We start from the raw sequence: 14,260 nt of genomic DNA on the forward strand, positions 1-14,260 counted from the left end.
GCCTCAAAATAAATACAATTTCAACCGACTGAAACTCAGAGAATATGTTTAAGTCCATGAGTATGTAATAATACTTCAATCTAATTGGTTTCCTTAGAAGATGATAGGTAATGAACTTATTATTTTTAAAACAGGTTAAATAAAAGATCAATAAAAATCAACCATCTATCCTTCTTCCCGTGTGAGAATTGTACCGGAATAACAAAATAGTAAATGACATAACGTACCACTTTATAAAAGTTTTCTAACAAATGGATAAAAAGTAGCAATAGCATTAGAATACGAATTAACGAATTTAGGCATTGAGCACCAACAGCTACTAATATTACAGAAAGAGAGACAATTATACATTCTATGCCTTCTGATGAAAGAACATCAGAAGGATTAAGCAAGTCTCTGGATCCAACTATCAATTTACAGGAAATACTGAGAACTGAGGAAACTTTTAACCTACACCAAGAGAATGCAAAATTTAGACTGCGGTAAACTCTTGGGAGGAAAATAAACTGTATGAAAAATAAAAGAATAGGAGGCTGGGCGCGGTGGCTCACGCCTGTAATCCCAGCACTTTGGGAGGCCAAGGTGGGTGGATCACAAGGTCAGGAGTTCAAGACCAGCCTGCCCAATATGGTGAAACCCCATCTCTACTAAAAATACAAAAAAATTAGCCAGGCGTAGTGGCACATGCCTGTAATCCCAGCTACTCGAGAGGTTGAGGCAGGAGAATTGCTTGAATCCGGGAGACGGAGATTGCAGTGAGCCAAGAACCAGCCCGGGCAACAGAGCAAGACTCTGTCTCCAAAAAAAAAAAAAAAAGAATAGGAGAATGACTTACAGATTAAAGAAGACATAAAAATATGTCTATCTGTTAATGGCAAGGCTATTAGCAATTTCTAGGGTGCCCATGAGGATAATAAAGCTATGAAGAAAAATAAAGAAGTGAATAATATAAAGTCAGGATAATCATTACTTATTGGGGTAGGGAGGCCGTGATTTTCAATTACACATAAAGAAACTTCTGAAGTGACTATCACAGTTTTATTTCTTTACTGAGTGGTAGTTACAATACTGTTTGATTTACTACTCATTAAGTTATATATAATATGTGTTTTTCTGTTTCTACAATAAAAAGTTTTTTAAAAAAAGTAATAAAGTGAAATTTCTTGGAAGAATTAAGAGAGTTACATGGGCATTGAAGCCTCAAACCTCTGAATACTGGAACTTACCAACCCATCGGATAGTCTCAACATAATCCCTATCAGAATCCTAGATGAATTCTTAGTAGAAATTGACAAGTTGATTTTAAAATTCACATAGAATTGCAAGAGACCCAGAATAGCCAAAACAATCTTGAAAAAGAACAAAGTAGGAGGACTCATGCCTCCTGGTTTCAAAATATGCTACAAAGCAATGTTAATTAAGACAGTGTGCTACTGGCACAAGGACAGACAAATAGATCAGTGGCATAGAATTGATAGAGTCCAGAAACCATGTGTCTGTGGTCCACTGATTGTCAACAAGGGTGCCAAACTATTCAATGGGGAAAGAATAATCTTTTCAGTAAATGGGTGCTGGGACAACTGGATAGCCTCATGCAAAAGCATGCAAAAAAGGTAATTTAGACCCTCGCCTCATGCAAAATTTAACTCAGAATGGAGTTTAAAATTACAAAAATTAACTCAAAATGGATGGAACACCTACATGTAAGAGCCCAAATGATAAAACTTTTAAAGGAAAACAGAGGTAAATCTTCATGACTCTCAATTTGGCAAAACATTCTTAGCTAAAATACAAAAAGCATGAGCAACAAAAGAAAAGAAATACATAATTTGGACTTCCTAAAAATGAAAAATCTTTGTGGCTTAAAGGATGCCATTAAGAATGTGAAAATACAACACAAAGAATGAGAGAAAAATACTAGCAAATCATATATCTGATAAGGCAATTGCATCCATAATATATATAGAACTCTTACAACTCACTTGTAAAAAGGAATAATGCAATTTTTATAATGAGCAAATGATCTGAATAGACATTTCTCCAAGGAAAATACGCAAATGGCCAATAAGCACACAAAAGGATATGCCGCATCATTAGTCGTCAGAAAAATACAAAGCAAAACCACAACGAAAGACTTCTTTATACCCATTACAATGACTAGAATCAAAAATCAGGTAATAGCAAGTGTTACGGAATCTGTGGAGAAATCGGAATGCTCATACTCTGCTGGTGGGAATGTAAAATGGTGAAGCCGCTTCGGAAAAGAGCCTGGAAATTCCTCAAACTCTAAACACAGAGTTGCCTTATAACTCAGGAATTCCACTTTAGATGTATATCCAAGTAAAATGAAAATATATATATCAAACCAAAAAACTTATACGTAAACGCTTATAGCAGCATTATTGATAATATCCAGAGATGAAAACAACCCAAATGTCCATCAACTGATGTATGAGTAAACAAAATGTAGTATATCCACACAACAGAATATTATTGAAGCATAAAATAATAAGTACTAACATATGACACAACATGGATAAACTTAGGAACTTTATGCTAAGTGAAAGAAGTCAATCACAAAAGACTACACGCTGTGTGACTCCATTCATAAGCAATATCCAGAACAGGGAAATCTAGAGAGACAAAAGGTAGATTAGAAGGTAGATTAGTGGTTGCTGGCTGGGCGCGGTTGCTCACTGCTGTAATCCCAGCACTTTGGGAGGCCAAGGCGGGAGGATCACGAGGTCAGGAGATCAAGACCATCCTGGCTAATACGGTGAAACCCCGTCTCTACTAAAAATACAAAAAAAAATTAGCTGGGCATAGTGGCGGGCGCTTGTAGTACCAGCTACTCGGGAGACTGAGGCAGGAGAATGGCGTGAACCCGGGAGGCGGAGCTTGCAGTGAGCCGAGATCGCGCCACTGCACTCCAGCCTGGGCGACAGAGCAAGACTGTCTCAAAAAAAAAAGGTAGATTAGTGGTTGCTTAGAGCTGAGGGAGATGGGAGGTAGGGGCTTATATAATAGCCAAAGGACATAGAGTTTCTTTTTGAGGTAATGAAAATGCTCTAAAACTGATGATGGTGACAGTTGCACAGATCTGAAAATACACTAAAAACCGTTCAATTGTATACTTTAAATGGGCAAACTGTATGTTATGTGAATTATATCTTAATAAAGCTGGCTTTAAAAAATCAATTGGAATGGACACACAGTGTTCCCAAGCAATGATTACTCATTCTTAAATATAAAAAAAAAAGGCCAAAAAAAGTCTAAACATAAATCAAAGGAACAACATGATACATATTTTAAATTGACCTAGCTGTTATTCTCAGAAAGTTTTGAGAATATATTTATCCATGAAACAAGTACAGGATATTAAGAAGCAGAAACAATTAAAGAGATGACTTGGAAGGTGAAGTAAAGTAAGTCTACCAAAAACAATCACATAAACAGGATAAAAAAGAAGGAGGGGGTAGAAATGGCATAGAGAAGCAATCCAGCAGGTTCAACCTCCTGATAGACATCTCAGAAAGAGAGAATTAAGAAAAGGAAGAAAAAGAGAGTGATCAAATAAGAAAAGAGAATAATATCCAAGAGCTGAAAGTCTTCAGATTGAAAAAGGTCAACAAGTACTCAGGGCAATAAATGAAGAAAGGTCCTTACCTAGATGGTTGATGTGAAATTTCAGAACACTGAAGATAAAGAAAACGGTTTACAAACCTTCATAAAGTAAAAAAAAAAAAAATTAAGACCTCATACACAAAGGAACAGACAGACTTCTTAGCAGCACACTGGATGGCAGAAGATGATGGAGCAATGTCTTTTCTGTTAGGCCATTCTTGCATTGTTATAGAGAAATACCTGAGACTGGATGATTTGGCTCATGGTTCTGCAGGCTTTACAAGAAGCATAGCGCAGACATCTGCTTGGCTTCTGGGGAGGCCTAAGGAAGATTACAATCGTGGTGGAAGTTGAAGGGGTAGCAGGTACATCACACAGCAAAAGCAGGAGCAAGACAGCAAAGGGGGAGGTACCACACACATTTAAACAACCAGATTCCACAAAACTCACTCACTATAGAAACTCAGCACCAAGAGGATGGTGCTAAGCCATTCATGAGAAATTTGCCCCCATAATCCAGTCACCTCCCACCAGACCCCACCTCCAACACTGGGGATTACATTTCAGCAAGAGATTTGGAAGGGGACACACATCCAAACTACATCACCTTCCACAATCATAGCAAATCATTCTCAGCCTTTAGGTATATTAAGTAAATATGAGTAAAAGATAAACCATGTAATGACAACTTGATTTGTCAAGCTTGGGTTGCCTAGCACCCAACTTCCTTCCTAATAAAATCCTAATATTTTTATACATCTTTACTGCTCCCTCCTTATACATAGCCTGGGTGGAAGAAAATTCCTGGTTGATACTTCCCACTGCCCCCTCACCATTACTAAAGCTAAGAGGCAAATTCTTCCTTCTTTCTGCCACATGCTATATGCTTCAGTATGGGCCCATGATACAGGTTGAACCAAAATAACTCCTCTCCATTGAACCATGAATACAAAGACTAAACAAACTTCTGGAACTCCTTCTCTTCACAGTAATGCCAGCAACAGTAGAGTAGTGGTATCATGGTCTCAGAAAACTTCTCTTTTCAGGAATTTAATGATATGTGCATATAAATAAAATAAGGAGAAAACCAAAAAGAAAAAATATATGTTAGATTACATAATACACTATATTAGACTAGATTACATATAATAATCTAGAATGATTTATATCCTAATGTTTATAATACATATATTTATAGATCCAGCAATTTATATATATAATTTACTCCAGAATAATTTTCTAATAATAATTTATATTTTGGTATAAATCCACTCTTTCTTTTTCCTTCCTGAAGAAAGAGTAGATCTAATATAGAATATAAATTATACAGGAAGAAATCAGCTGACATTGGAAAATCAGAGAAACCATATAATTTGGAAGTTAGAAAGATTTAATGGCATAATAAAGTAAATGGAGGGTGGAAAAGAAATCATACTTGAAGTTTAAACAAGAAATATTCTCCATTGAAGGACACAGTGGTTATGATATTTAATCCACAAAGAAGGAAATGTAATCTTAGTTTATTACTAGGCTTAGAGTATACAACATTTACCTAGTCATAATAATAAAAAATATTTTGTTGATTTCAAATTCCTAATATTGACTTGCAGGGAAATCATGGCAGCTTCTATCATATTAACAAAATAATACTATTCCTCTTGTCACTGTAAAAATAAAGATATTTTCAACAGAGATAAAGAAGTGAAAAGGAGTAAGAAGAGATAGGACTGGCTATCTATGGGATAGCCATAGATATTTGGAATCATTAGGGTGCTTCTCTTACAAAATGAGGGTTCATAAGCAATTTTCTCTGGTTGATGAAACAAGAAATGGAGGTTTAGATTGTTTAAAATCATGGAGTTTGTAAGTGAAGCTCAGAACAGTGAGATAAAATACACTGAAAGAATTTCTGGAATTCAAGGAAGATGAAATGTAATTTTTCCAATTCCTCTCACTAAGTACAACTAAAACTCTGAAAATTTTATATATAAAAAAAATAAGAGGACTCTACTATGTAAAAAGAAGACAGATTGGCTAGGGGCCACAGGACAGGAGGAATAACATGATGGTGACCTCTCCAGGCTTTCTTTTTGCCTCACATACTTCAGACATGGAGATAAAAAAGCCAGAAATTCCATAATGCCAATAAAAGCAGACAAGAAGAGCCCCCCAGAAAGCTTACTCTCTCTCTCAGAGGACAGGAAGGGGGCAACTATCAAGAGAGACAACTTTTAGACAATGGCCATCCTACTTGGGCTACCACCACAGAAAACCCGTGGCCCAAACCCATCATACCAGTAGAGGCACAGTGGGGAGCCTCATCCATCCTTGTAAGTTTATAACAAGTGTGTCAACACCTCTGCAGTTTCAGAGTTAGAGAAGGACACATAATGAACCAAACCTTTTTCCCACCCCCTGGTTACAACCACCCAACCCTACCCCAACCAAAGTGTCAGTGGATACCACATAAAAAGTCTGAATTTTCCCTACCTGACAGTAATAAGGTACTCCCTTCTAACTGGTTTAAATTAAGTGGTTTAAAATAACAGAAATTTATTCTCTGACAGTTCTGGAGACTAGAACTTTAAAACTAACGTTTCATCAGAGCCACACTCTCTGAAGGCTTAGGGAGAAGATCCTTCCTTGCCTCCTCCTAGCTTCTAGTGGTTGCTGGCAACCCTTAGCTTGTAGATGCATCACTTCCATCTCTGCCCTCATCATCACACCACATTTTGTGTGCCTTCACTTCATCTTCCTTCTGTGTGCATCTCTGTATCCAAACTTTTCTCCTCTTATGAGGATAGTAGTCGTTGGCTTAGGGCCAACACTGTGACTCACTGTAACTTGATTACATCTACAAAGATCCTATTTCTAAGTATGGTCACATTCTAAGTTTCTGAGTGGGCATGAGTTTTGAGGGAACACTACTCAACCCAGTGGAGACAACTAAAATAAAATGTTTAAATAAGATCCAGAGTCTTATATTAAGAAAATTTTCCAAGTTCCCATGGAAAACTACTCTCATACCAAGAATCAAGAAGTCTCAAATTAAATGACAAAAGACAAGCAATAGATGCCAACACAAAGATGACATAAATGTTAGAATTATGAGACAAAGATTTGTAAACAGCCACAATAAAAATAACTTAATGAGCAACTAGAAATATGCTTGAAGCAAATTTTTTTAAAAATAGAAAACCTCAGCAAAGAAATAAAAAGTCTCAGTAGAGACTAGAAGATGTAAATAAGAACCAAATAAAAATGTTAGAGCTGAAAAACACAATAACTGAAATTAAAAGCTCTATACATAGTCTGACAACAAAATGGGGGAAGTAGAGGAAATAACCCATTAATTAGAATACAAAACAATAGAAATTACCTAATTTGAACAGCAGAAAGAAAAACTGAGAGAAAAAAACAACAGGAAACAGAGTCCCTGGGGATTTGTGGGACCATAAGAGATCTAACATTCATGTCATCAGAGTTGCAGAAGGAAAGAAGAAAAAAGGTAGGGCTAAAAAAGCATTCGCAAAATAACTGCTGAAAACTTTCAAAATCGACCAAGAGACCTAAAGAAGCTGAGAGAATCCAAACAGGATAAACAAGAATATCCACACCAAAGCACACCACAAGCTTCTAAAAACTAAAAATTATAAACAAAGAAAAAATATTGAAAGCAGTCAGCAAAAAGCAAAAGACATCTTACCTATAGGGGGAAAATATTCCATGCTAATGACAGCAAATTTCACATCAGACACATTGGAGGTTATAAGGAAGTGGCACAATATTTTCACCTGCTGAAAGAAATCAACTATCAACCCCAAATCCTGTATTTATATCCTTCAGAAATGAGCTGGAGACCAAAATGTTCTCAGAGGAAGAGAGAATTTGTCATCGGAAGATCAATTCAAAAAGAATGAAAATGAAATGATAAAAGAAGAAATCTTGGAACATAAGGAAGGAAGAAAGAACACAGTAAGCAAAAAAAAAAAAAAAATAGGGAAATACAATATACTTTTCTTCTCCTGTTACATTTTCTAATTTATGTTTGACATTTGAAAAAAAGCTATAACACTATCTGATGCAGTTAAGGCAATTACATTACAAGCAGAGAGGTAAAGAGAAGTAAAGGAAAGTTAGATTTCAATATCTCACTTGCACTAGTAAAATGATGACACTAGCAGTGTAATATCTAAAACAACTACTTTTTTGAATACATAAAAAGAAATGCATTTACAAACATTATACATAAGTCAAAATGGAATACTAAAATATAACCCACTGGAAGGCAGGGGAAAGAAAGATAAACAAAAAAAAGGAGAGAAAGAGAGAATAAAATGACATAATTAAAACTTAATACATCAGTAATTACAAGAAAGGTAAATGGTATAAATATGCCAGTTAAAAGACAGAGTTTGCCACAGTGGATTAAAAAAACACGATCTTACTATATGCTGTCTAGAAGAAATTCAGTTCAAATGTAATAATTTAGGCTGGTTGAAAGTAAAATAATGAAAAAAATTTATGCAAACCTTTTTTTTGGTTATTAAATAATTTGTTCATTGTATGACATTTACAAAGAAAACAAAAAGGATAGCAAGATAAAGTAAACTTCAGAACAAAGAAAATTGCCAGAGATGGAGAAGGATATTATGTAATAATAAAAGGGTCAATACAGCAAGAACACATAGTAATTTTAAATGTGTATGCACCAAAAAGCAAAGTTACCAAATATGTGCAGAAAAACTGATAGAATGGAAAACAAAAATAGGTAAATCCATAATATAGTTGGAGACCTCCACAACCTTCTCTCAAAATTTGATAGAGCAATTAGAGAAAAAAATCCAAGTGAGACTCCATCTCTAATAAAAAAATAAATAAATGACCAAAGATATGGAACTCAACCACACAATCAACCAATAGGATCTAATCAACATTTATAGAAGACTCCACCCAAAAACAGCAGAATATACATTCTTTTCTAGTACCCATAGAACATACACCAAGATAGATCATAGACTGGTCCATGAAACAAACTTCAACAAAATTTTAAAAGTTAAAATTACATAGAGTGTTTTTCTAAGCACAATGGAATGAAAGTAGAAATTAATGACAGAAAGATTTTAGGAAAATCTCCAAACACTTGGAACTGAATAGCATGCTCCATGGATCCAGGAGGAAATTTCAAGGAAATTTCAAGGAAAATCAAATGGCACATTGAAATGAACAAAATGAAAACACAACAGGAGATATCTCATTTCTGGCCAGCATGCAGAAAGCATGGAATTGCCACTCAATCCTAACAAGTAAAAAGTTGGAAAAATGAAAAAATGAACAATTCTTAGATTTGTAAGAGAAGTGAGGACACAGGGCAAACCACTGGCCCCAAAATCAGAAAGACAGACTCGTATAGAGAATCACAACTTACCAGAGCAGAAACCCATGAGCAGAAGCCTCCACGGGAACCAGTGCCAGGGTGGGAAAACCTGAACTGTAATTAACAAATCGCTGGAATCTCAATGTGGACAAGTCAGAGAATTTGAAACTTCAGAGGGATTCAGTTATTGAGGGGCCCTCTACTTTTGTGAGTTTTGCCTGCTAGAGCTCCACCAGTTTATCAAAGCAAATACCAGATTTTTTTAAATGCCTCCATGCTTACAGCAAGGGAGGGAAAAGTGCCATTTTGAAATATGCCAGAGCATTGTACTCTTCTTAACAAAGTCTGCCCTCAGGAGAAACTATTTAACCAGAACCTAAACTGCTGGGGTTTCATCAGTGCCTAACTAACTTGGAGGAAGTAAAATTACCAACTCCAGCTGGCTCTAGTCTTCCTGTGGAACAAAGGAATTACACAATTCCAGCCCCCTCCAGCCATATGGTCATACCTAAAGAGGGGAGTGGAACTGAACAGCACTTGTGAAGTTCACAGTCAAGAGGTACAGGCTCACTAAAAACTGAGGCCTAATCATAAGTAATTACATTACTTAAGGCCTATTTATAGCAGTTTCCTTGACCCAATACATCATGTCCAGCTGTCAGTTAAAAAATTACAAAACATACTAAAAGGCAAAACACAGTTTGGAGTGATAGAAAAAGCACCAGAACAAGACTCAGATATTGGAAGAAATGTTGGAATTATTAGATGAGGAATTTTTAAACAACTGTGATTAATATGCTAAGTGCTCTAATAGACAAAGTAGAAAGCATGCACGAATAGATGGGAAATGTAAGCAGAGAGATGGAAATTCTAGCAAAAAGCCAAAAGGAAATGGTTGACATCAAAACTAATGCAGCAGAAATGAAGAATGCCCTGCCTTTGATGGGTTTTTTAGTAGACTGAACACAGCTTAAGAAAGAATCTGTGTATTTAAGATATCTCAGTTAAAAACCTCTAAAACTAAAACACAAAGGGGAAAAATTTTGTAAAAATCCAGAATATTTGAGAACTGTGAGAAAACTACAAAAGGCATAACATATGCTTAATGGGAATACCAGAAGGAGAGCAAATATTCAAAAAAAATAATGATTGAGAATTTTCCCCAAATTAATGTCAGGCATCAAACCCAGATGCAAAAAGCTCAGAGAACACCATGAAGGATAAATTCCAGACAAACTACACCTAGGCATATTATTTCCAAACTACAGAAAATCAATGATTAAAAAAAAAATCCTGAAAGAAGCCACAAGGAGTGGGTGCTCGCCCTTGCATACACAGGAGCAAAGATAATAGTTACATCCTACTGCTTCTCCTAAGAAACTATGCAAGGGTGGAGTGAAATATTTAAAGTGTTGAGAGAATAAAAATCAGCCTAGAACTCTGTATCCTGCAAAATTATCCTTAATGTGAGAGAGAAATAAAGACTTACTCATACAAACAGAAATTGAGGGTATTTGTTGCCAGTAAACCTGACTTGCAAAAAACGTTAGAAGTTATTTAAGGAGAAGGAAAATAATATGGGTCAGAAACTCAGATTTACATGAAGAAAAGAAGAGCATTAGAAATGAAGAGATTGGTGAAAGTAAAAAAAAAAGAAAAAAACCTTGTTTTTCTTGTTCTTAATTGATCTACACGTATATATGCTTATGTTTGCTTAGGTACAAGCAAAATGAATGATAGCAACGATACAAGGGATCGGCAGGAGGAATTAGGATTATTTTGTTATTATAAATTACTCATATTGCTTGTGAAGTAGTATAGTGTTATTTGAAAATAGACTTGGGTTGAGCAGCTCTTGGGGAATCGCTCCGGTATGCTCCATGCGGTCGCTGCCACTGCTATGGTCCCCGGTCGGCCGAGAGACCGCGATACTGGTTGCCCGCAGTGTGAGCAGAATTCAACGTGTACCGCTGCTGTGAAGATGGAGGGGCCTTTGTCCGTGTTCGGGGACCGCAGCACTGGGGAGGCAATCCGCTCCCAGAACGTTATGACTGCAGCTTCGATTGCCAATATTGTAAAAAGTTCTCTTGGTCCAGTTGGTTTGTATAAAATGTTGGTGGATGATATTGGTGATGTAACCATTGCTAACGATGGTGCACCCATCCTGAAGTTACTGGAGGTAGAACATCCTGCAGCTAAAGTTCTTTGTGAGCTGGCTGATCTTCAAGACAAAGAAGTTGGAGACGGAACTACCTCAGTGGTTATTATTGCAGCAGAACTCCTAAAAAATGCAGACGAATTAGTCAAACAGAAAATCCATCCCACATCAGTTATTAGTGGCTATCGACTTGCTTGCAAGGAAGCAGTGCGTTATATCAATGAAAACCTAATTGTTAACACAGATGAACTGGGAAGAGATTGCCTGATTAATGCTGCTAAGACATCCGTGTCTTCCAAAATCATTGGAATAAATGGTAATTTCTTTGCTAACATGGTAGGAGATGTTGTACTTGCTATTAAATACGCAGATATAAGAGGCCAGCCACACTATCCAGTCATTCTGTTAGTATTTCGAAAGCCCATGGGAGAAGTCAAACAAACAGTATGCTCATCAGTGACTATGCACTAAACTGTGTGGTGGGATCCCAGGGCATGCCCAAGAGAACTGTAAGTGCAAAAATTGCTTGCCTTGACTTTAGCCTGCAAAAAACAAAAATGAAGCTTGGTGTACAGGTGGTCATTACAGACCCTGAAAAACTGGACCAGATTAGACAGAGAGGATCAGATATCACCAACGAGAGAATTCAGAAGATCCTAGCAACTGGTACTGACATTTTCTAACCACGGGTGGAATTGATGATATGTGTCTGAAGTATTTTGTGAAGGCTGGCGCTATGGCAGTTAGAAGAGTTTTAAAAAGGGGCCTTAAACACATTGTGAAAGCTTCTGGAGCAACTATTCTGTCAAGTCTGGCCAATTTGGAAGGTGAAGAAACTTTTGAAGCTGCCTTGGGACTGGCAGAAGTGGTACAGGAGAGAATTTGTGGTGATGAGCTGATCTTAATCAAAAACACTAAGGCTCGTACATCTGCAACGATTATCTTATGTAGGGCAAATGATTTCATGTGTGATGAGATTGAGCATTCTTAACATGATGCTCTTTGTGTAGTGAAGATAGTTTTGGAGTCAAAATCTGTGGTTCCAGGTGGGGATGCTGTAGACGTAGCCCTTTCCATATACCTTGAAAATTATGCAAGCAGCATGGGGTCTTGGGAACAGATTGCTACTGCAGAGTTTGCAAGATCACTTCTTGTTATTCCTAATACACTGGCAGTTAATGCTGCCCAGGACTCTACAGATCTGGATGCAAAATTAAGAGCTTGTCATAATGAGGCTCAGGTTAACGCAGAATGTAAAAATCTAAAATGGATTGGTCTTGATTTGAGGAATGGTAAATCTCGAGAAAACAAACAAGTAGGAGTTTTTGAACCAACATAGCTAAAGTTAAGAGTTAGAAATTTACATGCCCCGTTCCAAGTTGGCCGAATAAGAACAGCTCCAGTCTGCAGCTCCCAGTGTGATCAACGCAGAAGACAGGTGATTTCCACATTTCCAACTGAGCCTCCGCTGGTGATACCCAGGCAAACAGGGTCTGGAGTGGACCTCCAGCAAACTCCAATAGACCTGCAGCTGAGAGACCTGACTGTTAGATGGAAAACTAACAAACAGAAAGGAATAGCATCAGCATCAACAAAAACGACATCCACACCAAAACCCCATCTGTAGGTCACCGATATCAAAGACCAAAGGTAGATAAAACCACGAAAATAGGGAGAAACCAGAGTAGAAAAGCTGAAAATTCTAAAAACCAGAGTGCATTTTCTTCTCCAAAGGATTGCAGCTCCTCGCCAGCAACGGAACAAAACTAGATGGAGAATGACTTTGAGGAGTTGACAGAAGTAAGCTTCAGAAGGTAGGTAACAACAAACTTCTCCGAGCTAAAGGGGGATGTAAGAACCCATTGCAAGGAAATTAAAAATCTTGGAAAAAGATTAGACGAATGGCTAACTAGAATAAACAGTATAGAGAAGACCTTAAATGACCCAATAGAGCTGTAAACCATGCCAAGAGAACGTGACACACTCACAAGCTTCAAAAGCCAATTCGATCAAGTAGAAGAAAGAGTATCAGTGATTGAAGATCAAATTAATGAAATAAAGTGAGAAGAGAAGTTTAGAGAAAAAAGAGTAAAAAGAAATGAATCAAGCCTTCAAGAAATATGGGACTATGCGAAAAGACCAAATCTACATTTGATTGGTGTACCTGAAAGTGACAGGGAGAATGAAATCAAGATGGAAAACACTCCTCAGGATATTATCCAGAAGAACTTCCCCAACCTAGCAGGGCAGGCCAACATTCAAATTCAGGAAATACAGAAAATGCCACAAAGATACGCCTTGAGAAGAGCAACTCTAAGACACATAATTGTCAGATTCACCAAGGATGAAATGAAGGAAAAAACGTTAAGGGCAGCCAGAGAGAAAGGTCGGGTTACCCACAAAGGGAAGCTCATCAGACTAACAGCGGATCTCTCAGCAGAAACACTGCAAGCCAGAAAAGAGTGCGGGCCAATATTCAACATTCTTAAAGAAAAAAATTTTCTACCAAGAATTTCATATACAGCCAAATCAAGTTTCATAAGTGAAGGAGAAATAAAATCCTTTACAGACAAGCAAATGCTGAGAGATTTTGTCACCACCACACCTGCCTTACAAGAGCTCCTGAAGGAAGCACTAAACATGGAGAGGAACAACCCATACCAGTCACTGCAAAAACATGCCAAATTGTAAAGACAATCGATGCTATGAAAAACTGCATCAATTAACAGGCAAAATAACCAGTTAACATCATAATGACAGGATCAAATTCACACACAACAATATTAACCTTAAATGTAAATGGACTAAATGCCCTAATTAAAAGACCCAGACTGGCAAATTGGATAAAGAGTCAAGAGCCATCAGCATGCTGTATTCAGAAGACGCATCCCACATGCAAAGACACACATAGGCTCAAAATAAAGGGATGGAGGAAGACCTACCAAGCAAATGGAAACCAAAAAAAAGAAGGGGTTGCAATCCTAGTCTCTGATAAAACAGACTTTAAACCAACAAAGATCAAAAGAGACAAAGAAGGCCATTACATAATGGTAAAGGGATCAATTCCACAAGAAGAGCTAACTATCCTAAATATATATGCA

At 37.1% G+C, this 14,260-nt stretch overlaps 1 pseudogene across 1 annotated transcript in view; it reads left to right on the forward strand.

Annotated features, from left to right (window-relative positions):
- Positions 1–10,860: 10,860 nt before the first annotated feature.
- Positions 10,861–14,260, forward strand: part of LOC105550241 — a 17,802-nt pseudogene continuing 14,402 nt past the window's right edge. Inside the window, exon 1 of the transcript XR_001007673.1 lies at positions 10,861–12,503. The product of XR_001007673.1 is annotated as a T-complex protein 1 subunit alpha-like (transcript). The remainder of the gene's footprint in view (positions 12,504–14,260) is intronic.

The sequence above is a fragment of the Mandrillus leucophaeus genome, unplaced genomic scaffold, assembly GCF_000951045.1.
Source record: "Mandrillus leucophaeus isolate KB7577 unplaced genomic scaffold, Mleu.le_1.0 Scaffold472, whole genome shotgun sequence".
NCBI lineage: Eukaryota > Metazoa > Chordata > Mammalia > Primates > Cercopithecidae > Mandrillus > Mandrillus leucophaeus.